Source organism: Coregonus clupeaformis, chromosome 36 (genome assembly GCF_020615455.1).
Source record: "Coregonus clupeaformis isolate EN_2021a chromosome 36, ASM2061545v1, whole genome shotgun sequence".
NCBI classification, from domain to species: domain Eukaryota; kingdom Metazoa; phylum Chordata; class Actinopteri; order Salmoniformes; family Salmonidae; genus Coregonus; species Coregonus clupeaformis.
This window is the reverse complement of record NC_059227.1, coordinates 23,023,287-23,046,186: the sequence shown is the minus strand read 5'-3', so window position 1 is coordinate 23,046,186 and position 22,900 is coordinate 23,023,287. Positions and strand designations below refer to the sequence as shown.

Sequence of the window (22,900 nt, the reverse complement as noted above, 5' to 3'; positions counted from 1 at the left end):
TAACCCTCTTGGGCATGGAGTTCACCAGAGCCTCACAGGTTGCCACTGGAGTCCTCTTCCACTCCTCCATGACGACATCACGGAGCTGGTGGATGTTAGAGACCTTGCACTCCTCCACCTTCCGTTTGAGGATGCCCCACAGATGCTCAATAGGGTTTAGGTCTGGAGACATGCTTGGCCAGTCCATCACCTTTACCCTCAGCTTCTTTAGCAATGCAGTGGTCGTCTTGGAGGTGTGTTTGGGGTCGTTATCATGTTGGAATACTGCCCTGCGGCCCAGTCTCCGAAGGGAGGGGATCATGCTCTGCTTCAGTATGTCACAGTACATGTTGGCATTCATGGTTCTCTCAATGAACTGTAGCTCCCCAGTGCCGGCAGCACTCATGCAGCCCCAGACCATGACACTCCCACCACCATGCTTGACTGTAGGCAAGACACACTTGTCTTTGTACTCCTCACCTGGTTGCCGCCACACACGCTTGACACCATCTGAACCAAATATGTTTATCTTGGTCTCATCAGACCACAGGACATGGTTCCAGTAATCCATGTCCTTAGTCTGCTTGTCTTCAGCAAACTGTTTGCAGGCTTTCTTGTGCATCATCTTTAGAAGAGGCTTCCTTCTGGGACGACAGCCATGCAGACCAATTTGATGCAGTGTGCGGCGTATGGTCTGAGCACTGACAGGCTGACCCCCCACCCCTTCAACCTCTACAGCAATGCTGGCAGCACTCATACGTCTATTTCCCAAAGACAACCTCTGGATATGACGCTGAGCACGTGCACTCAACTTCTTTGGTCGACCAATGGCGAGGCCTGTTCTGAGTGGAACCTGTCCTGTTAAACCGCTGTATGGTCTTGGCCACCGTGCTGCAGCTCAGTTTCAGGGTCTTGGCAATCTTCTTATAGCCCAGGCCATCTTTATGTAGAGCAACATTTCTTTCTTTTTTTCAGATCCTCAGAGAGTTCTTTGCCATGAGGTGCCATGTTGAACTTCCAGTGACCAGTATGAGGGAGTGTGAGAGCGATGACACCAAATTTAACACACCTGCTCCCCATTCACACCTGAGACCTTGTAACACTAACGAGTCACATGACACCGGGGAGGGAAAATGGCTAATTGGGCTCAATGTGGACATTTTCACTTAGGGGTGTACTCACTTTTGTTGCCAGCAGTTTAGACATTAATGGCTGTGTGTTGAGTTATTTTGAGGGGACACCAAATGTACACTGTTATACAAGCTGTACACTCACTACTTTACATTGTAGCAAAGTGTCATTTCTTCAGTGTTGTCACATGAAAAGATATACTCAAATATTTACAGAAATGTGAGGGGTGTACTCACTTTTGTGAGATACTGTATATACCAAATGACTAGGTAATCTGATACAGTCGAGCATACCATTTTCAAGCAAACATTGAAATATGAATGTTGATTTCTCTGAAACTGTCTCAATGACTGATGGTAATTTCATAGGATAGCTCTCTTTTGGCGTTTGAGGATTGTTTGAGGATTGTTGGAAAAACTGATCCAATTATTGTTTATTACGTATTTATGAGCCTTTTGCGAGCCGTTGAGGTTTATATGGTTGAAGTCATTCGTTTGGGGTCAGATGCATTCAAAATGACAAACAAATACCTAGTGCTGTATCTTCTGCGTATAATATTTGAGCAGACTTTAGTTTCATGTCTCTTGGTATTGGAACAGCAAGAAAAAGCGTAACGAGTTAGGCTCTAAATATTTGTGAGTTTGGTAATTAGACTTGAATTACACCCCTTGATCATGTACTATGGTGTGTAGTGTGTGATTTTATGTGTACACATCTATGCGATTTGTTTAATTAGTGGGGGGTCAAATTACTTGAATTACTTGATTCACAGCTTCATTAATTCTGCTTGACTTCTCTCCTTCCAAATGAGGGGAAGGAGGGAGGGAGGGGAGGGGAGGGTGACCTAGGTCTGTCTTTGTCTATTCCTACTTGCCAAGATCTTGGAATTCCGTCAGCAAGCAAAAAACTGCAGCCAGGCACCAAGCAATTATGGGTTTAGTGTCCGGTCTCGGGTCATTAAGAGATAGGATTACTGCTGGGCCGGAGGACCCCAGGAATGTGTCGTCCCCTCTGGTGGCCCGACTCACCGCCGATGAAATGGAATTGAATTAATAGGGCTGCCCACTGCGCTGCCTGATTAAAACGACACACACGCCTTTGATCCAGGCTGGCCCCCCAAGGGACATGGAGGGTGGGGTGAAGGGGGATAGGGGGGAGGAGGGTGTGTGTGATTATTTTAATTTTATTTTATCAGGTGTCACTCGGCTGTGTGCTTGGCTTGGGGCAGTGCACCCCTGATTTAACACTACTCATTATGTGTGCTGGGGTCCACCTCCCAACCCAACAACCTCACTGGGGGGCTGAACCTCTCAGGTGCACAAATGGTTGACTGGTTTCCGGTCAATGGGTACTGCAGCTGTAGATCAGAGATGGGTGACTCCAAATATAACATTGTCAAGTAGAAATATGTTAAACCAAACAGAAACAAAATACAGTTAATGTTTGACTTTGCGAAGCATGTCAGGGGGTCAGTGTGATGTGGTAGGACGAAGTCAGGCGCAGGACACAGAGCTAATCGAAAACGTACTTTACTCTTAGGTAACGTACATAACATAACCTCCACGCAGGGAGGAACAAACCCGCTCACCAGACGACAACCAAACATGAACAAACAAGCACAAAACACAGTGGGAGCCAGAGGGTTAAATAGGGAAGAAATCAATACATAATGGGAACCAGGTGTGAACAATAAAGACAAAACAAGTAGAACACAGAAACATAGATCGGTAGCAGCTAGTACTCCGGTGACGACGAACGCCGAAGCTTGCCCGAGCAAGGAGGAGGAGCAGCCTCGGGCTGAATCCGTGACAGGACCCAGCACCGTTCCTCCGGACCTTACCCCTTCCACTCCACGAGATACTGCAGGCCCCCCACCCGACGCCTCGAATCCAGGATGGAACGGACCGAGTACGCCGGTGCTCCCTCGATGTCCAGTGGGGGCGGAGGAACCTCCCGTACCTCAGACTCCTGGAGTGGACCAGCTACCACCGGCCTGAGGAGAGACACATGGAACGAGGGGTTAATACGATACTCAGGAGGAAGCTGTAACCTATAACAAACCTTGTTCAATCTCCTCAGGACTTTAAATGGCCCCACAAACTGCCGACCCAGCTTTCGGCAGGGCAGGCGAAGGGGCAGGTTTCGGGTCGAGAGCCAGACCCGGGCCCCCGGTGCATACACCGGAGCCTCACTGCGGTGGCGGTCAGTGCTTGCCTTCTGTCGCCTAATGGCCCGTTGCAGGCGTACATGGGCAGCGTTCCAGGTCTCTTCCGAGCGCCGAAACCACTCCTCCACCGCAGGTGCCTGGTTCTGGCTCTGATGCCAAGGTGCCAGGACCGGCTGATAACCTAACACACACTGAAATGGAGAAAGGTTGGTGGAAGAGTGGCGGAGGGAGTTTTGGGCCATCTCTGCCCAGGGGATAAAACCCCACCACTCCCCCGGCCGGTCCTGGCAATAGGACCGCAGAAACCTACCCACATCCTGGTTCACTCTCTCCACCTGCCCATTATTCTCTGGGTGAAAACCTGAGGTCAGGCTGACCGAGATCCCCAGACGTTCCATGAACGCCCTCCAGACCCTTGAGGTGAACTGGGGACCCCGATCAGATACAATATCCTCAGGTACCCCGTAGTGCCGGAAGACGTGTGTAAATAGGGTCTCCGCAGTCTGTAGGGCCGTAGGGAGACCGGGCATCGGAATGAGATGGCAGGACTTAGAAAACCAATCCACAACGACCAGGATCGTGGTGTTCCCTTGTGACGGGGGAAGGTCCGTAACAAAATCCACCGATAGGTGGGACCACGGCCGTTGTGGAACGGGTAGGGGTTGTAATTACCCTCTGGGCAGGTGTCTAGGTGCCTTACACTGAGCGCACACCGAGCAGGAGGAAACATAAACCCTCACGTCTTTGGCTAAAGTGGGCCACCAGTATTTCCCACTAAGACAGTGCACTGTCCGACCGATGCCAGGATAACCAGAGGAGGGTGACGTGTGAGCCCAATAGATCAATCGATCGCGGACCTCTAACGGCATGTACATACGACCCTCCGGACACTGGGGGGGAGTAGGCTCTGTACGTAACGCCCGCTCGATGTCCGCGTCAACCTCCCACACCACCGGTGCCACCAGACACGACGCCGGAAGTATGGGAGTGGGCTCAATGGACCTCTCCTCTGTGTCATACAGTCGGGACAGGGCGTCTGCCTTAGCGTTCTGGGAACCTGGTCTGTAAGAAAGGGTGAACACAAAACGAGTGAAAAACATGGCCCACCTTGCCTGGCGAGGGTTCAATCTCCTCGCCGCCCGGATGTACTCCAGATTGCGGTGGTCAGTCAAAATGAGAAAAGGGTGTTTAGCCCCCTCAAGCCAATGCCTCCACACTTTCAGAGCTTTAACCACAGCTAACAGCTCCCGGTCCCCCACATCATAGTTGCGCTATGCCGGGCTGAGCTTCTTCAAAAAGAAAGCACAGGGGCAGAGTTTCGGTGGCGTACCCGAGCGCTGAGACAGTACAGCTCCTATCCCAGCCTCGGATGCGTCCACCTCTACTGTGAATGCTAAGGAGGGATCCGGATGAGCCAGCACTGGAGCCGAGTTAAACAGGTCCTTCAGGTGACCAAACGCCCTGTCCGCCTCGGCTGACCCCTGCAGTCGCACCGGTCCCCCCCTCAGCAAGGAGGTAATGGGAGCCGCTACCTGACCAAAGCCCCGGATAAACCTCCTGTAGTAGTTGGCAAACCCTAAGAATCGCTGCACCTCCTTAGCCGTGGTTGGAGTCAGCCAATTACGCACGGCCGAAATGAGGTCAATCTCCATCTCCACCCCTGACGCGGACAGGCGGTGCCCTAGGAAGGAGACAGACTTTTGAAAGAACATACATTTCTCCGCCTTGACGTACAGGTCATGTTCCAACAGTCGACCAAGCACCTTGCGCACCAGGGACACATGCTCAGCTCGTGTAGCGGAGTATATGAGAATATCATCTATATACACCACTACACCCTGTCCGTGTAGGTCCCTGAAAATATGATCTACAAAGGATCTACTAAATGCCGTCTTCCACTCATCTCCCTCCTGGATACGCACCAGGTTGTACGCGCTCCTGAGTTCCAATTTTGTGAAGAAGCGCGCCCCGTGCAATGACCTCGTCATACTAGCAATGAGCGGTAGTGGATAACTGTACTTGACAGTGATCTGATTGAGACCCCGGTAGTCAATGCACGGGCGTAAACCTATATCCTTCTTCTTCACAAAAAAGAAACTTGAGGAGACAGGTGAAGTGGATGGCCGAATATATCCCTGCCCCAGAGATTCGGAGACATATGTTTCCATAGCCGCTGTCTCTTCCTGTGACAGGGGATACACGTGACTCCGGGGAAGTGCAGCGTCTACCTGGAGATTTATCGCACAATCCCCCTGTCGATGGGGTGGTAATTGAGTCGCCTTCTTTTTGCAGAAAGCAAGAGCAAAATCGGCATATTCGGGGGGAATGTGCATGGTGGAGACCGGGTTTGGACTTTCCACCGTAGTTGCCCCTATGGAAACGCCTACACACCTCCCTGAGCACTGACTTGACCATCCCTTGAGAGCCGTCTGTTGCCATGAAATCGTGGGGTCATGAGAAGTTAACCAGGGAAGCCCCAACACCACTGGAAACGCAGGAGAATCAATCAGATAGAGACTAATTTTCTCCTCATGATCCTCCTGCGTCTTCATCCAGAGTGGAGCTGTGACCTCCCTAATCAGGCCTGACCCTAAAGGGCGACTATCTAAGGCATGTACAGGGAAGGGCACATCAACAGGAACAATAGGAATCCCTAATCTACGGGAAAACTGACGATCAATAAAGTTCCCAGCTGTGCCTGAATCTACGAGCGCGTTATGCTGGGAATGAGGGGAAAACTCTGGAAATACGATATCAATACACATATAATAATAATATGCGCAACAGGGAGCTCTGGGTGAGTCGGGTGCCTACTTGAGACGGTCCACCAGTGCTCTGCCTACTGCCTCGACTCCCTAAAGACCCTCCCCAGCACCGACCAGCAGTGTGTCCTCTGCGGCCACAGTTGGTGCAGGAGACGGCCCTTCTTCCGGTCTCCCTAAGCGCAGCACCGCCGAGCTCCATAGGGGTAGGGTCGGAGGTGCTGGGGGATGGAATGGACGGCCCCTGATCCGGACGTCCGCGGGTTGCCAACAGGTTATCCAGCCTTATCGACATATCCACCAGTTGGTCCAGGTTAAGGGTGGTATCCCTGCAGGCCAGTTCCAGACGAACGTCCTCCCGTAGGCTGCATCGGTAGTGATCGATCAGGGCCCTCTCATTCCATCCTGCGCTGGCAGCCAGAGTCCTAAAGTCCAGTGCAAAGTCCTGTGTGTTCCTCTTCCCCTGTCTGAGGTGGAATAGACGTTCCCCTGCCACTCTCCCCTCCGGTGGATGATCGAACCGCCCGAAAGCGGCGGGTGAAATCCTCATAGCGTACTGACACTGCGTCTATTCCTCCTCCCTCGGCGTTGGCCCACTCGAGCGCTCTCCCCGACAAACAGGAGATGAGGGCGTACACGCTCTTGTATCCCGAGGGAGCCGGGTGGATGGTAGCCAGGTAGAGCTCTACCTGGAGCAGAAAACCCTGGCACCCGGCAGCTGTACCATCGTATGCCCTCGGGAGCGAGAGCCGAATCCCACTGGACCCAGGTGACGAAGGGGTGGACAGCGGTGTGGGTGGTTGTGTAGTTGGAGGAGGTGTAGGATAACCACCTCTCACCCATCGCTCCATGGTGTTCAACACGCGCTCCATTGCGGTGCCGAGAGTCTGGATCATGGTCGCCTGCTGTTGGACACGTTCCTCCATTGATCCGGACGAAATGAATGTACCTGCTGACTCCATTTAAGGTGCGTGTTTCTGTCAGGGGGTCAGTGTGATGCGGTAGGACGAAGTCAGGCGCAGGACACAGAGCTAATCGAAAACGTACTTTACTCGTAGGTAACGTAAATAACATAACCTCCACGCAGGGAGGAACAAACCCGCTCACCAGACGACAACCAAACCATGAACAAACAAGCACAAAACACAGTGGGAGCCAGAGGGTTAAATAGGGAAGAAATCAATAAATAATGGGAACCAGGTGTGAACAATAAAGACAAAACAAGTAGAACACAGAAACATAGATCGGTAGCAGCTAGTACTCCGGCGACGACGAACGCCGAAGGCTGCCCGAACTCGGCTGAATCCGTGACAATGCATCTTTGACTGTAAACATCTCAGAATATATTTTTGTCTGAAATACTACAAATAGAAGTAGATGTGTTGAAGATAAACAAAATAAAATAAAATACAGTAATGTTTGTCTTTTGAGATGGAAAGTAAAATAAGAGATAGAGGTAGCTATATTAAATCAAACTAAACCAAGACAATACAGTAAGGTTGGAGTTGTACAATGCTCCTTTTGCCGTAATCCTCCTCACTGTTTCTGTTTGCGTTGTGGTGTGTTTGCGTTATGCATACTCCGGTTAGCTAGGGCCACTGGTTTCTGCATACTCCGGTTAGCTAGGGCCACTGGTTTCTGCATATTCCGGTTAGTTAGGGCCACTGGTTTCGGCATACTCCGGATAGTTAGGGGCACTGGGGTACAGTGGGGAGAACAAGTATTTGATACACTGCTGATTTAGCAGGTTTTCCTACTTACAAAGCATGTAGAGGTCTGTAATTTTTTTATCATAGGTACACTTCAACTGTGAGAGACGGAATCTAAAACAAAAATCCAGAAAATCACATTGTATGATTTTTAAGTAATTAATTTGCATTTTATTGCATGACATAAGTATTTGATACATCAGAAAAGCAGAACTTAATATATGGTACAGAAACCTTTGTTTGCAATTACAGAGATCATACGTTTCCTGTAGGTCTTGACCAGGTTTGCACACACTGCAGCAGGGATTTTGGCCCACTCCTCCATACAGACCTTCTCCAGATCCTTCAGGTTTCGGGGCTGTCGCTGGGCAATACGGACTTTCAGCTCCCTCCAAAGATTTTCTATTGGGTTCAGGTCTGGAGACTGGCTAGGCCACTCCAGGACCTTGAGATGCTTCTTACGGAGCCACTCCTTAGTTGCCCTGGCTGTGTGTTTCGGGTCGTTGTCATGCTGGAAGACCCAGCCACGACCCATCTTAAATGCTCTTACTGAGGGAAGGAGGTTGGTGGCCAAGATCTCGCGATACATGGCCCCATCCATCCTCCCCTCAATACGGTGCAGTCGTCCTGTCCCCCTTTGCAGAAAAGCATCCCCAAAGAATGATGTTTCCACCTCCATGCTTCACGGTTGGGATGGTGTTCTTGGGGTTGTACTCATCCTTCTTCTTCCTCCAAACACGGCGAGTGGAGTTTAGACCAAAAAGCTCTATTTTTGTCTCATCAGACCACATGACCTTCTCCCATTCCTCCTCTGGATCATCCAGATGGTCATTGGCAAACTTCAGACGGGCCTGGACATGCGCTGGCTTGAGCAGGGGGACCTTGCGTGCGCTGCAAGATTTTAATCCATGACGGCGTAGTGTGTTACTAATGGTTTTCTTTGAGACTGTGGTCCGAGCTCTCTTCAGGTCATTGACCAGGTCCTGCCGTGTAGTTCTGGGCTGATCCCTCACCTTCCTCATGATCATTGATGCCCCACGAGGTGAGATCTTGCATGGAGCCCCAGACCGAGGGTGATTGACCGTCATCTTGAACTTCTTCCATTTTCTAATAATTGCGCCAAAAGTTGTTGCCTTCTCACCAAGCTGCTTGCCTATTGTCCTGTAGCCCATCCCAGCCTTGTGCAGGTCTACAATTTTATCCCTGATGTCCTTACGCAGCTCTCTGGTCTTGGTCATTGTGGAGAGGTTGGAGTCTGTTTGATTGAGTGTGTGGACCGGTGTCTTTTAAACAGGTAACGAGTTCAAACAGGTGCAGTTAATACAGGTAATTAGTGGAGAACAGGAGGGCTTCTTAAAGAAAAACTAACAGGTCTGTGAGAGCCGGAATTCTTACTGGTTGGTAGGTGATCAAATACTTATGTCATGCAATAAAATGCAAATTAATTACGTAAAAATCATACAATGTGATTTTCTGGATTTTTGTTTTAGATTCCGTCTCTCACAGTTGAAGTGTACCTATGATAAAAATTACAGACCTCTACATGCTTTGTAAGTAGGAAAACCTGCAAAATCGGCAGTGTATCAAATACTTGTTCTCCCCACTGTAGGCTCCCCTCACCTGCTGAAGAAGGTGAAAACGTCTGCTGTACCCTTGTAAAGTGCATTTAGCTTAATTCAGCTTAGTGAGGTACTTAGCTGTATAGACAGAAAATCACGAGGGTTTTCTGTTGTAAAGGTGTCTGCTAAGCAGAAACTGTAATGATTGTAATGATATGACCTCTGACATGGAAACCATGAGGTGCATGTGTGATATGGTATGTGCTTATAACAGCAAGGTGTGTGTGAACAGCAAGGTCATGTTTTCTACCAGCCCTTGGTCATTAGTAGTAAAACTGCCTCTCTCCCTGCCTGCACATCCATTGTCATAATAAAGCGGAGACTTTCCACTAATTTGAAGCCTGACCTCGCACTCACACACTGTACACAGACCGCAACACACACATGCACACGCAGACATTAACATTGAAGCATTGTCTCGCAGCCGAGTGATTAAGACATTGCGCCCAGTGGGGTGTCGGGTGGTGCTGTGTGGAGTGGAGAACCCTGAGGACAGAACACACAGCAGGGGTCACATGACAACACACACACACTCCCTCACCCCCCCAGACCTCCAGGGCTGCACCACACAGGGGTCACAACATGACATCTCACCCGGGCCATTGAGCCTAATATCTGTGAAGGAGCTGCTGAGGCACACGCACACAAACAATCAGCGTCAGCCTGTTTACCATCCATTAGGGACCATGGTTTAGCATTAACACCATCTAAAGGGAAAATAAACTAAACCCACAACACTATCCAGAATTATTAACTCTATACGTTTGCATTACAACGTTGCCTGCTGCGTTTTATTTTTGTGCACTTCAGTAGGTGGTTGCCGTGAGAGAATGTGTATCATAGCGGTGGGTTATATAATGCAGGGAAAAACTGAAATGGAGAAACTTCAACCCACTTGACACCTGTGTGTGTGAATGTATGTAGCTGTGGCGTGTTAAGAGCTATTGCTGAGTGGATCCCTATAGCCTCTCTCTGTGTCTGTCTCTCTCAATTCAATTCAAAGGGCTTTATTGGCATGGGAAACATATGTTTACATTACCAAAGCAAGTGAAATAGATAATACACAAACGTTTAAAAGGAATAGAGACATTTCAAATGTCATATAAAATGGCTATGTACAGTGTTGTAACGATGTGCAAATAGTTAAAGTACAAAAGGAAACAAATAAACATAAATATGGGTTGTATTAACAAAGGTGTTTGTTCTTCAATGGTTGCCCTTTTCTTCTGGCAACAGGTCACAAATCTTGCTGCTGTAATTGTACACTGGTATTCTCTCTCTCTCTCTCTCTCTCTCTCTCTCTCTCTCTCTCTCTCTCTCTCTCTCTCTCTCTCTCTCTCTCTCTCTCTCTCTCTCTCTCTCTCTCTCTCTCTCTCTCTTTCAGATTGCTTTATTTGCATGAAATACAATTTGTAGATATTGCCAAAGCAGTATAGTGGTACATCATTTCAGTAAATACAGTACAATGCAATGGGGGATACTGAAATACAGTTAATTTCAGTAGTAATAATAGTACATATAATCATGTATACACTACTGCTGTTGTATTGTGTAATCTTCAGTTGATACATTTAATTAAATAAAAATATGATTATAAAAAAATGGCTAATAAATAAACAACAAAGTACATAGATGAAAGTATTCAGACTTTTCCACATTTTGTTAGGTTACAGCCTTATTCTAAAATTGATTAAATCGTTTTTTTCCCTCATCAATCTACACACAATACCCCATAGAGTTAAAGCAAAAACAGATTTTTAGACATTTTTGCTAATTTATAAAAAACTGAAAATCACATTGACATAAGTATTCAGACCATTTACTCAGTACTTTGTTGAAGCACCTTTGGCAGTGATTACAGCCTCAAGTATTCTTGGGTATGACGCTACAAGTTTGGCACACCTGTATTTGGGGAGTTTCTCCCATTCTTCTCTGCGTTGCTGCACAGCTATTTTCAGGTCTCTCCAGAAATGTTAGATCGGGTTCAAGTCCGGGCCACTCGAGGACATTCAAAGACTTGTCCCGAAGCCACTCCTGCATTGTCTTGGCTGTGTGCTTAGGGTCGCTGTCCTGTTGGAAGGTGAACCTTCACCCCAATCTGAGGTCCTGAGTGCTCTGGAGCAGGTTTTCATCAAGGATCTCTCTGTACTTTGCTCTGTTAAGCTTTGCCTCGATCCTGACTAGTCTCCCAGTCCCTGCCACTGAAAAACATCCCAACATTATGATGCTGCCACCACCATGCTTCACCGTAGGGATGGTGCCAGGTTTCCTCCAGACGTGACGCTTGGCATTCAGGCCAAATAGTTGAATCTTTTTTCATCAGACCAGAGAATCTTGTTTCTCATGGTCTGAGAGTCTTTAGGTGCCTTTTGGCAAGCTCCAAGCGGGCTGTCATGTGCCTTTTACTGAGGAGTGGCTTCCGTCTGGCCACTGTACCTTGAAGGCCTGATTGGTAGAGTGCTGCAGAGATGGTTGTCCTTCTGGAAGGTTCTCCTATCTCCACAGAGGAACTCTAGAGCTCTGTCAGAGTGACCATCGGGTTCTTAGTCACCTCCCTGAAAAAGACTCATCTCCCCCGATTGCTCTGTTTGGCCAGGCGGCCAGCTCTAGGAAGAGTCGTGGTGGTTCCAAACTTCTTGCATTTAAGAATGATGGAGGCCACTGTGTTCTTGGGGACCTTCTATGCCTCGACACAATCCTGTCTCGGAGCTCTACGGACAATTCCTTCGACCTCATGGCTTGGTTTTTGCTCTGACATGCACTGTCAACTGTGGGACCTTGCTTTCGGAAAGTATTCAGACCACTTAATTGTTTTTATTTTATTTTTTTATCTGACATGCACTGTCAACTGTGGGACCTTACAGTGAGGGGAAAAAAGTATTTGATCCCCTGCTGATTTTGTACGTTTGCACACTGACAAAGAAATGATCAGTCTATAATTTTAATGGTAGGTTTATTTGAACAGTGAGAGACAGAATAACAACAAAAAAATCCAGAAAAACGCATGTCAAAAATGTTATATATTGATTTGCATTTTAATGAGGGAAATACAGTGAGGGGAAAAAAGTATTTGATCCCCTGCTGATTTTGTACGTTTGCCCACTGACAAAGACATGATCAGTCTATAATTTTAATGGTAGGTTTATTTGAACAGTGAGAGACCGAATAACAACAAAAGAATCCAGAAAAAACGCATATCAAAAATGTTATTAATTGATTTGCATTTTAATGAGGGAAATAAGTATTTGACCCCCTCTCAATCAGAAAGATTTCTGGCTCCCAGGTGTCTTTTATACAGGTAACGAGCTGAGATTAGGAGCACACTCTTAAAGGGAGTGCTCCTAATCTCAGCTTGTTACCTGTATAAAAGACACCTGTCCACAGAAGCAATCAATCAATCAGATTCCAAACTCTCCACCATGGCCAAGACCAAAGAGCGCTCCAAGGATGTCAGGGACAAGATTGTAGACCTACACAAGGCTGGAATGGGCTACAAGACCATCGCCAAGCAGCTTGGTGAGAAGGTGACAACAGTTGGTGGGATTATTTGCAAATGGAAGAAACACAAAATAACTGTCAATCTCCCTCGGCCTGGGGCTCCATGCAAGATCTCACCTCGTGGAGTTGCAATGATCATGAGAACGGTGAGGAATCAGCCCAGAACTACACGGGAGGCTCTTGTCAATGATCTCAAGGCAGCTGGGACCATAGTCACCAAGAAAACAATTGGTAACACACTACGCCGTGAAGTACTGAAATCCTGCAGCGCCCGCAAGGTCCCCCTGCTCAAGAAAGCACATATACATGCCCGTCTGAAGTTTGCCATTGAACATCTGAATGATTCAGAGGAGAACTGGGTGAAAGTGTTGTGGTCAGATGAGACCAAAATGGAGCTCTTTGGCATCAACTCAACTCGCCGTGTTTGGAGGAGGAGGAATGCTGCCTATGACCCCAAGAACACCATCCCCACCGTCAAACATGGAGGTGGAAACATTATGCTTTGGGGGTGTTTTTCTTCTAAGGAGACAGGACAACTTCACCGCATCAAAGGGACGATGGACGGGGCCATGTACCGTCAAATCTTGGGTGAGAACCTCCTTCCCTCTGCCGGGGCATTGAAAATGGGTCGTGGATGGGTATTCCAGCATGACAATGACCCAAAACACACGGCCAAGGCAACAAGGGAGTGGCTCAAGAAGAAGCACATTACGGTCCTGGAGTGGCCTAGCCAGTCTCCAGACCTTAATTCCATAGAAAATATGTGGAGGGAGCTGAAGGTTCGAGTTGCCAAACGTCAGCCTCAAAACCTTAATGACTTGGAGAAGATCTGCAAAGAGGAGTGGGACAAAATCCCTCCTGAGATGTGTGTTCAAACCTGGTGGCCATCTACAAGAAACGTCTGACCTTGCCAACAAGGGTTTTGCCACCAAGTACTAAGTCATGTCTTGCAGAGGGGTCAAATACTTATTTCCCTCATTAAAATGTAAAAATCAATTCGGGAGGCGGAGCTAGCATGTTGGAGTGAACGGCTGTGTGTGAGAGGCTCATGCAACCTTTTTGCGAAATAATCTAACCTAACTTACTTTATGGCACTTCTTACAACAAACGTTTCTTTCTAATACAATATTGTAACTTTCTATGTGAAAATGCAGAGTAATAAGCGACCAAAGGACAATAAATCCACATCGGAGGCCTACTCCCCACCAAACAATGAGACAGACATGGCGGAAGGCACAGGTAACAACGTGACACTTACAGAACTTACCCAGGCTTTGGGAGAACTACGTGTTGCTATAGCAGAGGATCTTAAGGCTACTATTGCTGAACTGGACACTAAGATCGAGAGCACCATTCGAACGGTCGCTTCGCAGGGCCAGAGTATTGTGGACCTTGAGAAAGCTTCTGAATTAAACGCTGGTAGGATCGACGAGTTAGAGAAGATATGCACGTCATTGCAGGATAGTGTCCAGAGGCTTTCTGTGAAAGTGGTCGACCTGGAGGGCAGATCCAGGCGTCATAACCTTCGTGTTGTGGGTCTGGCAGAAGGGGTGGAGGCGGGCTCTCGCCCCACCGACTTCTTCGCCAAGCTACTGAAGGATGCAATGGGACCGGATGTTTTGGCTTCGGATCCCCTACTGGACCGTGCACATCGCGCCCTTGTCCCAGTGCCTGGACCGGGCCAGCGTCCTCGCCCAGTAATCATCTGTTGTCACAGTTTCAAGACCAAGGATCTTATCCTGTGCGAGGCTCGAATGAGGGGCAACCTGTTACATAAAGGGCACCCCTTTCATGTCTATGAGGATTATGCGCCCGATGTGGCAAAGCACCACGCTGGCTACAGAGATGTTATGACCAAACTCTACAAACTCCATCTTCGCCCAGCCTTGCTCTTCCCTGCAAGACTAAGAATTACCCCGCCTTCCGGGAAGAAGATTTGGCTCTCCTCGGTTTTGGACGCAGAGAAGTTTATCCGGGAATATACGCCAATCCCCCGTACAGGTTAGAGTGCCTTGTCATTGTGTGTTAGGGTCTGCTCATGGACTTGAATCCATACTACACCATAACAGGTGAAACTGTATTAAACGGTCTCAGCAAGGGCTACCGAACATGTAATACGCTGAGCTGACCAAGGGAGGGCGGTCAGAGCTCTCATTTAACGTTAATTTCACTTTCATTCCGACTGGGTTTAGAGCGATGCCTGTTTGGGAGGCCTTCCAGGTCGGATCATTGACACTTTCGGATGGATATACTTATATTCCCCCATTTTTGTTTTGTTTCGTTATTTATTTTTCAATTCTTACATTATTCCTATTACCATACCATGTATTTATTGCTTGCAGGGGTCTGGGGGTGATGGTTGGGAAGGGGCAGACGCAGACACTTGGATAGCAAGTTGATGCTTTTTACATTTACATTTTAGTCATTTAGCAGACGCTCTTATCCAGAGCGACTTACAGTTAGTGAATACATATATATTTTTATACCTGCCCCCGTGGGAATCTAACCCACAACCCTGGCGTTGCAAACGCCATGCTCTATCAACTGAGCTACATTCCTGCCGGCCATTCCCTCCCCTACCCTGGACGACGCTGGGCCAATAGTGCGCCGCCCATGAGTCTCCCGGTCGCGGCCGGCTGCGACAGAGCCTGGATTCGAACCAGGATCTCTAGTGGCACAGTTAGCACTGCGATACAGTGCCTTAGACCACTGGCCCGCTCTCACGATTTGATTCCCACCAGCCCTCCGTGGTGCTTGTGTCTGTGTAGGTGTGCGTACATATAATAATAATTATTTGTACTTTATTATTATTTTCTCTTATCATTTTAGTATTATGTATGTGTATATTTTAAATTAGTATAGATTATTATTCTGGGGTATGAATGTTTGTGTATGTAGATGTGTGTGTATGATTGTATGTATGTGTATGCGTGTGTATGTATCTGTATATATTTAAGAATATTTATTTTATATGTATATTTTTTTTGTATGTGTATGTATACATGTGTTTGTATATGTATGTATGTGTGTGTGTGTATGTATATATGTGTGTATGTGTGTCGGTGCACGTGTGTGTGTGTGCATATACATGTATATATATATACGCATGTGTGTATGTATGTAGGTATGCACATGTATGTATATATGTGTGTGTGTGTGGATGTGTATATGTGTACATATGTATACAGTGGGGAGAACAAGTATTTGATACACTGCCGATTTTGCAGGTTTTCCTACTTACAAAGCATGTAGAGGTCTGTAATTTTTATCATAGATACACTTCAACTGTGAGAGACTGAATCTTTAAAAAAAATCCAGAAAATCACATTGTATGATTTTTAAGTAATTAATTTGCATTTTATTGCATGACATAAGTATTTGATCACCTACCAACCAGTAGGAATTCCGGCTCTCACAGACCTGTTCGTTTTTCTTTAAGAAGCCCTCCTGTTCTCCACTCATTACCTGTATTAACTGCACCTGTTTGAACTCGTTACCTGTACAAAAGACACCTGTCCACACACTCAATCAAACAGACTCCAACCTCTCCACAATGGCCAAGACCAGAGAGCTGTGTAAGGACATCAGGGATAAAATTGTAAACCTGCACAAGGCTGGGATGGACTACAGGACAATAGGCAAGCAGCTTGGTGAGAAGGCAACAACTGTTGGCGCAATTATTAGAAAATGGAAGAAGTTCAAGATGATGGTCAATCACCCTCGGTCTGGGGCTCCATGCAAGATCTCACCTCATGGGGCATCAATGATCATGAGGAAGGTGAGGGATCAGCCCAGAACTACACGGCAGGACCTGGTCAATGACCTGAAGAGAGCTGGGACTACAGTCTCAAAGAAAACCATTAGTAACACACTACGCCGTCATGGATTAAAATCCTGCAGCGCACGCAAGGTCCCACTGCTCAAGCCAGCGCATGTCCAGGCCCGTCTGAAGTTTGCCAATGACCATCTGGATGATCCAGAGGAGGAATGGGAGAAGGTCATGTGGTCTGATGAGACAAAAATAGAGCTTTTTGGTCTAAACTCCACTCGCCGTGTTTGGAGCAAGAAGAAGGATGAGTACAACCCCAAGAACACCATCCCAACCATGAAGCATGGAGGTGGAAACATCATTCCTTGGGGATGCTTTTCTGCAAAGGGGACAGGACGACTGCACCGTATTGAGGGGAGGATGGATGGGGCCATGTATCGCAAGATCTTGGCCAACAACCTCCTTCCATCAGTAAGAGCATTGAAGATGGGTCGTGGCTGGGTCTTCCAGCATGACAATGACCCGAAACACACAGCCAGGGCAACTAAGGAGTGGCTCCGTAAGAAGCATCTCAAGGTCCTGAAGTGTACCTATGATAAAAATTACAGACCTCTACATGCTTTGTAAGTAGGAAAACCTTCAAAATCGGCAGTGTATCAAATACTTGTTCTCCCCACTGTATATAAATCACTATTTTTTAAAATTATTTATTATTTATTTATTTTTTACTTTTGTATTTTTTTGATTGGGGGGTACATTCGAATTATCAAAATCCTTGTTCCCATCTCCTAACCCACAATATGTAACTGTACTGCTGTCTATGTCGGTTACTGATGGTTTATGTTTAGACCGGCATTGCTTAGAAATAGAATCTTGTGATGATACATCTTACTTATCTCAGGGATTGACCCAAGATGAATCTTAAGTGTGCAATATGTTTAAGTTGCAACTTATTCTGTTTAGGTTTATTAGATGCTAATTGAACACTTTAAGCGCGGGAGCCTCCTCAGTTCATATGTTAGTAGAAGTTCTAGGATAGTGAGAGGTGAACATATAGTTGGGATTTTATTTTTGTTTTACCTCTTGTTCGAGGTCGCGCCGTGCTTTTTTGGCATCGGCCGGACAATGTGTTTGTTATTTTTATTTTCATATTTTTTTCTGTCCTATTTGTTTATGCCTGTTAAATGTGGGTTGATGACGGGGGGGTAAAGGTTGGGGAAAGTAGGGGAACAGGGTGGAGAGTGAAGGTGCTTGCGGGGGGAGGGGTGGGTTGGATACTGCTCGGGTGTAGGTGCTACATATGCTGATCGTGATGGTTTGGTGCAATTTCTTACCTTTTTAGTGAGTTACATGTAATGCAGGCCACCAAAGGAACTACAAATGAGAGGAGGGAGGGAGGGGCTTACATTCACTTCCTGGAATGTCAAGGGTTTAAACGAACCAATTAAGAGAGGCAAGGTCCTAGCCCACTTGAAAGCACTTTCGTCTGATATTATATTTTTGCAAGAAACCTATCTGAAAAACAATTCTCATAACAGACTTAAATGTAAGTGGGTGGGGCAAGTGTATCACTCTAACTTCTCTGCCAAAACAAGAGGCACAGCGATTCTGGTACGGAAAGGAATTCCCTTTCTACATAAAACCACTATTGTGGATAAAGAGGGCCGTTATGTGATCGTAATAGGAGAGATCCACTCTACTTCTGTAACTCTACTAAATATCTATGGGCCAAACATTGATAACCCCTCTTTTTTCAAAAGAGTCCTTGCCCTGATTCCAGATATCTCCCATACTAATCTGGTCATTGGAGGGGACCTTAACTGTGTACTAGACCAATATTTGGATAGATCCTCTACCCGGCGAACCCCTACCTCCTATTCAAGCGAATTCTTGAATACCTACATAAAAAATTCAAACTTATTTGATATATGGAGAATCTCTAACCCTACGGGTAGGGAATACTCCTTTTACTCTCATGTTCACAATGTATATACTCGAATTGACTACTTTTTGGTTGATGCTAAACTACTCCCCTATACCTGTAATGTGAGATATCATTATATTATAATCTCTGACCACAGTCCACTCACCTTCTCCCTGAGATTGGGTGACATCGTACCAAACGAGAGGGTCTGGAGGTTGAATCCCCAGCTCCTCACAGAACCAACATTCTGTGAACATCTTAAAGACCAAATTACATTTTTCTTTGATACCAACGACAACACAGAGACTTCCCCAGCATTATTGTGGGAAACGCTGAAGGCTTATTTGAGAGGCTGTATCATCTCCTTTCAGACTGCCAGGAGTAGGCAAAACAGAAGAAAATTGGTAGAACTGGAGGGACAAATTCACTTAATGGATAGGGAGAATGCTAGACATCCATCTATGGAGAAACATAAAAAAAATTATGTCTTTAAAATTTAAATACAATCAGATCCTCTCAGCTAAAATTGCTAAATCTTTTCTCTATGCCAAGCAAAAATATTTTGAGTTTGGTGACAAACCACACAAATTACTCGCCAGACAACTTCGAAAAATTTTTAGTGACCGAATGATTCACAAAGTTTAATCTGCATCTGGGGAATTACTCTCCTCCCCCAAAGACATCAATGACAGATTCCGTCAGTTTTATGAGACTCTATATACATCTAAAGCGGATCCTAACCCCTTAATTAGCAAAACTTTTTGGAGAACTGTAATCTTCCTGCCCTGAACCAGGAAGACTCTAACTTCCTGAATAAGGAAATATCTCTTGAAGAAATTAGAGAAACAATTAAATCTCTAAAGAGTGGCAAGACCCAGGCCCAGATGGATACCCTGGTGAATTCTATAAAACATTCAGCAACATGCTCTCTCCCTACCTGCACAACATGTTGGTTCGGGTCAATGAGGATGGAGCTCTCCCATCTACTTTGGATGAGGCATTTATTACAGTTATACATAAGAAGGGTAAAGATCCGGAAGAGGTAGGGTCATACAGACCAATATCCCACCTCTTCAACATTATGTATTCTCAGAGGTTACCTAACGTGGACCTTGCCGTTATATCTCTTGACGCCGAAAAGGCCTTTGACCAAGTTGAGTGGCCCTATCTATTCAAGGTCCTACAGAAATGTAATATTGGAGATGGGTTCATAAATTGGATCCAGCTTTTATACAGGAACCCCTGTGCGAGAATACTCACTAACCAATCACTGTCGCCCTGATTTAACCTTTACAGAGGGACAAGGCAGGGTTGTGCGCTGTCGCCTATGCTCTTCGCCCTAATCATTGAACCTCTCGCTCAAGCGATCAGATCTCATTCAGCAATACACGGCTATAATACTAAAGATACTCTAAATAAGATTTCCCTATACGCAGATGATATTCTCCTCTATGTAACAGAACCCCAAGCGAGTATTCCAGCTATTCTTGAGGTGATTAATTTGTTTGGTACTTTCTCGGGATACAGAATAAATTGGAACAAGAGTGAATTAATGCCCATACGGTTGCAAAACACCTCCTGGCTAGAACATCTTCCAGTTAAGTTATCTTCAGAAAAATGTATCTACCTTGGAATTGTAGTTACCAAACAATACTCCTTACTATTTAAAGAGAATTTCCCCTCTCTGATGCAAAATCTCAAGGCAAACATACAATTTTGGAGAACTCTCCCAATTTCTCTGCTCGGAAGAATTAATGCCATTAAAATGGTCTTCCTCCCACAACTGCTCTACCTATACCAGAACATCCCAGTATTCATACCTAAATCCTTTCATAAACAACTGGACTCTATGATCAATCCTTTCATCTGGGATTATAAAACACACAGGATAGGTAAAAAACACCTATGTAAATCCAAGATGGAAGGAGGATTGTCTCTCCCAAATTGTATATTTTACTATTGGGCCGCTAACCTCCGCGCTGTTACGTTTTTTCTGGATGACGCATCCCCGCCATCCAGCTGGCTTAGTATGGAGCGTGAGGAGTGTCACCCCTTCTCTATTGGCGCTGTGATTTTGTCACCTGTCAATCAGGAGATGTCACTTTACCGTAACAATCCTATTATACATAGCACAGTCCGAATCTGGAAGCAAATTAAAGTCCACTTTGAGCTTAGACCAATATCATTGTTGCCAGGAATCCCTCCTTTGCCCCCTCTAACCTTGATAACACCTTTGAGCGATGGGGAGAGTTGGGGATAAGTACCATAGGGGATTTATATATAGGAGGGACCTTTGCTTCCTTTGAATCGCTGAGGGAAACTTATAACCTTCCCAGAAGTAACTTTTTCAGATACCTCCCAACATTTGGGAATGCTAAACCTTCCATGTTTGACAGATGCATAAAAATATGCCCCACCTCAGACAAACTGATATCTCGTCTATATGACGCTTTTCAATCTGTTAGCACACCCTCTACTGATGCCATCAAGGCAAAATGGGAGGAAGAACTAGGGACTGATATTTCGGTGGCAGACTGGGAGGATAGCTTGTAGTATATCCACACCTGCTCCATTAACTCCAGACATCGTCTCATACAATTTAAGGTATTACACAGATTACACTATTCCAAAACTAAACTGCATAGGATATTTCCTGATACATCCCCTATGTGTGATAAATGTCAGGCTGAGCAGGGTACACTACTCCACTGCTATGCCCTATGCTCTAGCCTGTATGGTTATTGATGTGGAATTTTTGGGGTCCTCTCTGAGGTTCTGGAGACTTCAATAGACCCAGACCCGCTTCTGATAATCCTGGGAGTGTCCGATTCGCAAAACGGATTAACCAACTCCCAAAAACAACTAATCTCTTACAGTCTCATTTCGGCAAAAAAATTAATCTTGTTGTTTTGGAAAAGGAGGGAAGCGCCCTCTACCAAATTATGGCTCAGCGAATTGGCAAACACTATACACTTAGAAATAATTAGATATATTCTGAACAATAAATTATCAACATTTGATCAAATCTGGCAGCCTTTCCTCTCTTACTTAGACCAGTCGGCGCTGTGAATTTGTACTTTTTAACGCACTCTCAATTGTCATATTGTAATCTACCTTTGGGCAGCGTGTGCTGGCCCCGCCACCCGAGCAGTCGGGAGGGATAAAGGGGGGTATAAGTGGGGGGGTTACATCTACCCTTTTTCTTTCTACCTGTCCCTGTTCTGTATGTCTTGTTTTGTAATATTTGTTTTGTGCCCAGAACTCTGGGTCTTGTTGTTCATGTCTGTTCTCTTATGTTTAGATAAGAACTGTACACATGTCTTTCATACCTATACACCATTCTTGTGTGTGTTCAATAAAAAATATTTGAACGAAAAATGCAAATCAGTCTATAACATTTTTGACATGTGTTTTTCTGGATTGTTTTGTTGTTATTCTGTCTCTCACTGTTCAAATAAACCTACCATAAAAATTATAGACTGATAATTTATTTGTCAGTGGGCAAACGTACAAAATCAGCAGGGTATCAAATACTTTTTTCCCTCACTGTGTATAGACCGGTGTGTGCCTTTCCAAATAATTTCCAATCAATTGAATTTATCACAGGTGGACTCCAATCAAGTTGTAGAAACATCTCAAGGATACATCTGAGCTCAATTTCGAGTCTCATAGCGAAGGGTCTGAATACTTATGTAAATAAAGTATTTCTAAAAACCTGTTTTCGCTTTGTCATTATGGGTTATTGTGTGTAGATTGCTAAGATCTTTATTTCATTTAATCCATTTTAGAATAAGGCTATAACGTAACAATGTGGAAAAAGTCAAGGGGTCTGAATACTTTCCGAAGGCACTGTATATAAAATGTAAATATTTCAGGGTATTAATGGTCACGGGATGACCCTCAAGCTATGGCAATTAGATAGAGACATATACAGTTGAAGTCGGAAGTTTACATACACTTAGATTGGAGTCATTAAAACTTGTTTTTCAACCACTCCACACATTTCTTGTTAACAAACTATAGTTTTGGCAAGTCGGTTAGGACATCTACTTTGTGCATGACACAAGTCATTTTTCCAACAATTGTTTACAGACAGATTATTTCACTTATAATTCACTGTATCACAATTCCAGTGGGTCAGAAGTTCACATACACTATGTTGACTGTGCCTTTAAACATCTTGGAAAGTTCCAGAAAATGATGTCATGGCTTTAGAAGCTTCTGATAGGCTAATTGACATCATTTGAGTCAATTGGGGGTGTACCTGTGGATGTATTTCAAGGCCTACCTTCAAACTCAGTGCCTCTTTGCTTGACATCATGGGAAAATCAAAAGAAATCAG

At 45.7% G+C, this 22,900-nt stretch overlaps 1 protein-coding gene across 2 annotated transcripts in view; it reads left to right on the top strand.

Annotated features, from left to right (window-relative positions):
• The window catches only part of LOC121552257 (kelch-like protein 29), a 357,810-nt gene that overhangs the window by 20,632 nt on the left and 314,278 nt on the right, over positions 1 to 22,900 (top strand). The window lies entirely within an intron of this gene.